The 7,208-nt window shown below is 43.6% G+C and overlaps 1 pseudogene; it reads left to right on the top strand.

Annotated features, from left to right (window-relative positions):
• Positions 1-1,803: 1,803 nt before the first annotated feature.
• On the top strand, positions 1,804-2,729 carry LOC147700799 (olfactory receptor 5V1-like; annotated as a pseudogene).
• The last annotated feature ends 4,479 nt before the right edge of the window (positions 2,730-7,208 follow it).

The raw sequence follows: 7,208 nt of genomic DNA, 5'->3' as shown, positions 1-7,208 counted from the left end.
ATGAGTGTGCGTGTTCCTTGAGGACCATAAATGGTGGGTATTGATGAGAGTTGACATTTATGATTGAGTTGAGCAACAATGAGTCACATTACTTTGTCAACAAGACATCGAGTAGGACGGGGGCACAGAGCTTCCTTTTTCAACAGATCCTGAGATCATCAGAAGCAACGAGCAGAGCGGTCACAGGACTGTGGCTGAAGACCAACTTCAAGATGTCAATTTAGAATTGATTTCAAAGTAATCTGAAATCTATTGATTGACAGCTTTCTCAATGAGTTTAGAGAACATGAGAGAGATAAAACTATGGTAATTAGGAGGTTCTGTAGAGTCTGCAGTATGGTTTTTTAAACGAGGTAACACCTGTTTCCAAAACTCAGGACTGATGACAGGAGAAAAGAGGCATTGCAAAGAGTCATCAACAGAAGAAGCTTGTTTCCGGTCCAGGGAAGGCATGGCTTGGCAGTTCGGGCTGGACTGTTCCCATGAGGCACAGGGTCAGACTGATTTGCATATGGCCATGTCTGAACTGGGGTGGTGAGGAGTGCTAAAAAACGATAGATTTAGGCCCAGATCTCTGTACTGGGGTGAATGTATGACATTGTTCTGCATTCTGTCCATCAACTGTTGGTTTTTGCATTTGTCACCCCGAGTGGGATGGGTATGCTCAGACATGAGTCCCATGCTCTCCACACCAATGGATTCAAGCAAGCCGGGCTGAAGACAGCTGGAATGCCAGAAACCGGTCCTCGGAAGCTTGTTTCCGGTCCAGGGAAGGCATAGCTTGGCAGGTCGGGCTCGACTGTTCCCATGAGGCACAGGGTCAAACTGATTTACAGATGGCCATGTCTGAACTGGGGTGGTGTGGAGTGCTAAAAAACAATGGATTTCGGTCCAGATCTCTGTACTGGGGTGAATGTATGACATTGTTCTGCATTCTGTGCATCAACTGTGCTTTTTGCAGGTGTAAGTTCAGCAAAACTGCCCTGTTGTTGCGTTCCTCTTGGCACTCTTTTTTCATATCCAAAAACATATGCAGGAGTCTGTTTCTGAAAAAAGCAAACACAAGGAATTGACCTAAACATGGAGAAGTTACTTTTTGAATTGTTGTCCCTGCCCACGTCTGCCAGATCACCCCATATATCGTTGCCAGTAGCTGACTGCAGAACAAACGTTCCACCATCATTCAGAGGTCAGGAAGCTGCCAGTGTGGTAAGTAGGAGTACCCCCACTTTAGGGCAGAGCTCTTGCTCCACCAAACCGTAGTCAGGCTTTGTGTTTTATTGAACAGTCTTAGAACACAACTCCGTAGATCTGAGAGACATTAGTTTTTGAGTTGTAGATAGCTCTAAATATTTGCATACAGAATGGTATTAAAGGAAGTGTTAGAGACTGCAGAGTATTTTATTATTGAAGAGAGATGAAACGAGGCACTGCATACGTTACTGATTGTTCTGATTCTTTGAGGGAACATTTCTACTTACTCTAGCAATCAGTACTTAAATGTCACAATTAACCGTTAGTGTAAATACAACATTTTCTGGTTGACCTCTGGTTGAAGAATGCTACCTGCTGTACCCTGTTTTAAGAATGGCACTCTCAGTAAATCAGGTATGAGAAGAAAAAAAAAACATTACACTTAAAATTAAAGGAGACCAATCAATAATATACATGTTATAATAGTAATTCTGTGCTCACAATGTTTCATTTGTTAATGCCAAGTAATAATCAATCAAATCAATTAACTTCACATTATTTTATCCACAGATTATCTTTCATTTCTAGCATGGCTGCATTTCTGGATAAATGAATAAAGAAAATCTGAGCTCCCCTGAATATTTTTTAATTGTTGGATTTTCGGATATTCCGCAGTTGCAAATTCCACTTTTTGTTGCATTTTTAATAGTTTACCTGTTAACTTTAGCAGGAAATCTTCTTATCCTGACAACAATTTACTTAAACGCACATCTGCAGACACCTATGTACTTCTTCCTGACACATTTGTCCTTTCTTGATATCTGTTACGTCACAGTCCTTTTTCCAAAGCTTCTGGCCAACTTCTTTCTGGAGGGCATACTGGTATCTTTTACTGAATGTCTTCTACAGCTTTTTTTTTCCTAGACATGGTAGCAGTTGAGTTCCTTCTCCTCACAGTCATGGCTTATGATCGGTATGTCGCTATCTGCAATCCCCTGCATTACATGACCATCATGAACAAGGCTGTGTGCATGTGGTTGGCTGCTGGAAGCTGGGGATTTGGTCTTATAATTGCAGTTCCACACATTGTGCTATTGTTCAAGCTCTCTTTCTGCGAATCCCACACAATTAACCACTTTTTCTGTGATTTAACTGCCTTGTTAAAGATTTCTTGCAGTGACACTTTCTTCAATGAGATATACATTTACATCTGTGGAGCTGTAATAGGAATGATGTCATTTGTTTTAATCATCATATCTTATAGCAAAGTTGCTGCTTCAATTATGAAAATCAAATCCAAGAGTGGGAAGGACAAGGCCTTCTCCACGTGTGCCTCCCACCTCACTGTGGTTTTTTTATTCTATGCATCTCTCTGTTCAACTTACATCCGGCCGACATCCACATATTCAACTAAGGACAACAAGATAATGTCTATGTCATATGTAGCTGTTAATCCACTGTGTAACCCAATTATATACTGTTTGAAAAATACAGAGTTTAAAAAGGCTCTAAGCAAATCGAAGAAAGCAACGTAATGTATGATACTGCAAGAAGGCTGCATAATGTTAAAGGTGCGGAACCAATTTAGAAGAAAGTCAATTTCCAAACTACTATTGTAATACAATTACATTCACTGATGTATTGATCCGGAACTTCTTGTGATGTCTTTCCAAAGTTCAATCTAGTTGCTATTGTTTTAGAAGAATGCTATTTAAAAAAAATATTTCCAAAGAAAAAACGATTTAATTATAGTACTTTTCCGAAAGAGGAATGCTTTCAGAAATTTTAATAAAAGCAGCATATTTACATTAAAACCTGAATACATAGATTTGAGTGTCTCAGCAAATTAACATTTTACAATGTAAGGGGCATATCATCAAGGGCCTTATCTCCGCTTTTTTTGCTTTAAAAGCCAGAAAAGCGGAGCTAATGATTTCTCCCTATTAACAAGAGGGTGCTAACATGCATAATCGCATGTTAGCACCCTTTTTTCCTACGCCTCCCTTTGCTTCTCTAATGCGATGCAAAGTGGACGTTCTGTCCCAAAATAACTGGAGAAATGTCGCTAACCGACATTTCTCCTATTATCAATGGGCACGCTAACAAGCATAGCGATAAGAAAAGTAGCGCTAATCGCTGTTATCGCTACTTTTCTTATGCCTGATTTTAGTTTGAATTAGCCATGATATCCAATGGAAGGTGGCTATCATGATTAAGTATGTCCTGCCCTATCAACAACAACGTAGCGCCAAAATTTGTGCGATTATCGCTGGAAACCGAGCGATAATTGCACATTCGGCAGCTAACTCGGTTATTTTTCTCGCTCAGCGATAAAAACAAGCGATTGCCAGCAATGATTATCCTAGAGCTAGTGCGTTTAGCGATAATTATCGCCGGTTGTTGATAATATGCCCCTAAGTTTTGAAATACAAATTTGTTTTAGGGTATTTAAATGTATTTTGTATGTTTAACTTTAAGTACATAGGAACATGTGAATATATGAACATAAGGTAATTTATTTGTGTGTAAAATTTACTTTTTTAAGAGGTTTAGGGGATCAGGGCATTCCTTCTCTACCACCTTCTCTTGGCTGAATATAATGCCCAATATGGCTGCTAACACTTCTTGGTTTGAAGTGTTGGCTGCCAATCAGATCTAAAAAGACACTCAAAAGACACACAAGACAGAACAAATAAAAACATTCACCCCAGTCAAGAGATAAATATTTGGCTCATCATGCTGCCCCAGTTTAGACACATCCATATGCAAATCAGTCTTGACCATGTTCTTCATGGGAACAATCAAGACCAGACTGCCAAGCATGGCCCTCCCTGGTTGAGAAACAAACATCCTAAGACGGGTTTCGGGCTTTCACCCCTCATCAGCCTGGCTTCAATACAGTGGCACAGTGAGCACGGGACCCAAGTCAGGCATGCAAAAAAAAATGGATTAACCCAGATCTGTGAATGGGGGTAAATGTTTGATTTGTGCAGTATTCCATCTCTCTTCTGTTCTTTTTGCATTTGTCGCCCAAGAGGGAGGGGTATGCCCAGACGTGGGTCCCCTGCTCACTACGCCACCAGAATCAAGCTAGCCTGACTGATGAGGGGAGAAACCCCGAAACTGATCCCAGGATGCTTGTTTCTGGTCCAGTGAGGACCTGTTCTGGTATTTCAGGCTTGAATGTTCCCATGGGAACATGGTCAAGACTGATTTGCGTATGGCTGGGTTTAAACTGGAATGGCATGGCGTGCATAAAAATAATGGATTTAACCCAGATCTGTGACTGGGGGTGAAAGATTGATTGGTTCAGAATTCGGTCCATCATCTGTTCTTTTTGCACCAATCAGATCTCAGCATCAGATCGGGAGGGCTTGCTTCCCAATATATACAAATTGGAATTTCTTGTAATAACTCAAACTACTGAACAGATTTACATCAATCAGGGAATTGATAAGCATGCTACTCACCCATAAGGGTCTCAAGGCGCTGGGGGGGAGCAACTCCGGTCAGTCAAAGAGCCAGGCCTTGAGGGTCTTCCTGAATATGTGCAGAATGGGTGTGTGTCTAATGTTAATGGGGAGCTTATTCCATGTCTTTGCTGAAACTGTTCTGGCTCTGCAGATGCAAGGTTGGCAGTCCAGAGGTTTGTCTTGGGTACATGGAAGGCGATTCTTTCATTGAGATATTGGGGACCCATGTTGAGGAGACATTGGTAGGCATGAGTGAGCATCTTGAAGGCTACTCTTTTCTCAATGGTGAGCCAGTGGAGGTCTAGCTGGTGTGAGGTGACGTGTTCATGTCGAGGGATGACCAGCACGAGGGTGGCTGCGGTGTTCTGTACAGTCTTGAGATTGCCGGGCAGCAGTTTGTTGATCCCAGCGCAGAGAGTGTTTCCACGGTCCAGTCTGATGGTAGTGAGAGCATGGGTGCCTGTCTTTCTTTATTAGGGGGGAGATCCATTTCTAGGTCTTGCGAAGGATGCAGAGAGTGTTGAAGTAGGTGGAGGTGATGGCGCTGATCTGGCGGGTCATGTAGAAGGGTGAGTCAAGTATGAAGCCAAGGTTCTGGGCATGGTCCGTTGGGGTGGGAGGGCTGCCGAGGGCGATGAGCCACCAGGTGCTGTCCCTTGAAGAGGGGGAGGGTCTAAGGATGAGGACTTCTGTCTTCTCCGAGTTGAGCTTCAGGCAGCTGCTGCTCATCCACATTGTGACATCCTTTATCCCTTCCTGGAAGCTGAGTCCGGTGACAAGGGGGACCTTGGTGAGGGAGAGGATGAGCTTGGTGTCGTCGGTATAGGATACTCTGCTGAGTCCATTCTGTCTGAATATGACAACATTGTTGATGAATATGTTGAAAATCGTAGGGCTGAGAGAAAGGGTGGAAGTATGATTATTTGCGGTCTGCCGATTAGGAAGGAGCAGATCCAGTCGAGGGTTGTCCCCTGTATGTCAGCTTTGTGGAGTCTGAAAGTGTGAGTGCTGTAGGAGATGATCTTGAAGGCTGCAGATAAGTAAAGCAGAATCAAGGCTACGGTGTGTCCCTGTTTGAGGAGCGTGCGGATATCATATGTAGCAGTGAGTAGGGCAGCCTTGGTGCTGCGGTTGCTGCAGAATCCGGATTGGGAGGGATCAAGGATGGAGTTCTCTACTATAACCTTCATTAGTTGGACATTGATGATCGTTTCAGTGACTTTGGACGTTAAGGGGAGGAGAGAAATGGGACAGTAGTTGACTTCGACACTCTTCCAGTCATCCAGGAAAGTGCCAACTTCGAGGGAGGTGTTAATGGTGCGTCATAGCTCCGGTGCGATGGTGGCAGCAGCTCTGAAGACGATGTGTGGAGGTCAGGGGTCCATGGGGGCTACTGAGTGAATGCCTTTCATGGTTGATACGGTGTTTTCGGTGGAGACTGTGGTCCAAGATGAGATGGTAGTCTGACTTTCTTTTCTCGGGGGTGGAGTGGGTCTGGTGTCCTGAGTATGTTGTTCAAAGTTGTCATAGAGGGATCTTAATTTCAGGTGTATTTGGAGCCGAGTTTGTTGCAGAGGTTCTGGGAGGGTGTGACGTCCGTGGCTTCATTGGGCAGCTTGGTGAAATTCTGGATGATGAAGAAGAGTTCTTTGGCATTGCTGGTGTTGGCATGGATTTTGTTACTGATGAAGGTCCTCTTTGTGGATCTGATGAGTTGGTGGCATTCTGTCATGGCTTTCTTGTAAGTGAAGTGGTCTGTTTCTCCAGTTCTTCACAAGGGGTCTAGCTTCTTGGAGGTCAATGGTGAACCAGGAGGCCTTCCTGGGTCGCTATTTGTCGGGGTTCTGGAGGGGGCTAGCTCGTCTGCAAAGCTGGTTATCCATATGTGAAGTTATTTGGCTGCGGAGTTGGCGCCTTGGTGGTGGGGGGGCTTCCCGATAGAGGTTGGAGTTGTTGTGGTCCTTGGTGATCTTGTTCCAGTTACTGCATGGTGGGTGGGGTGCCAGTTTGGGTGCAGTGGGTTTTTTGACTGGAAGGGAATGCAGTGGTGGTCTGCCCAGATGGGTTGAGTGGTGTGGCTGAAGTTGATGTTGTTGCCTCAAACCAAATCAAATCAAGAAAGCCTCTTCTCTTAACCATTACTATGTATCTGGTAAATGTGGTGCTCAGCTTTTCGACCTCTAGCTGTGTCTAATGTCCCAATGGGACTTAACATTGGGGGAAACATGTTACAGGATCCTCCCCGTTTCTTTGCCCTCACTTGACTGATCACCCCTAAACTTTCAAAACAGCAGCTGAAGTCAGCATCACACTAGGTATGAAAAAGTTTCTAGGATTCGTCAAACAGGGCTAAACTTATTTATAAAACAACAAACGTGCTTCTTCTGGATAGCCCTACTTATAACTACCTACTTGTGACTGCCAGAAGGTAATATATATATACATATATACATAAATATATACAGATATTCCCTTACCGACCCTAAAGCCACCATCCTTAAATCCTAAAAACACCCTTACAAACCAATATCCTTACCCAAC

Source organism: Lissotriton vulgaris, chromosome 7 (assembly GCF_964263255.1).
Source record: "Lissotriton vulgaris chromosome 7, aLisVul1.2, whole genome shotgun sequence".
Classification (NCBI taxonomy): Eukaryota; Metazoa; Chordata; class Amphibia; order Caudata; family Salamandridae; genus Lissotriton; species Lissotriton vulgaris.
This window is presented reverse-complemented; position numbering and strand designations above follow the sequence as displayed.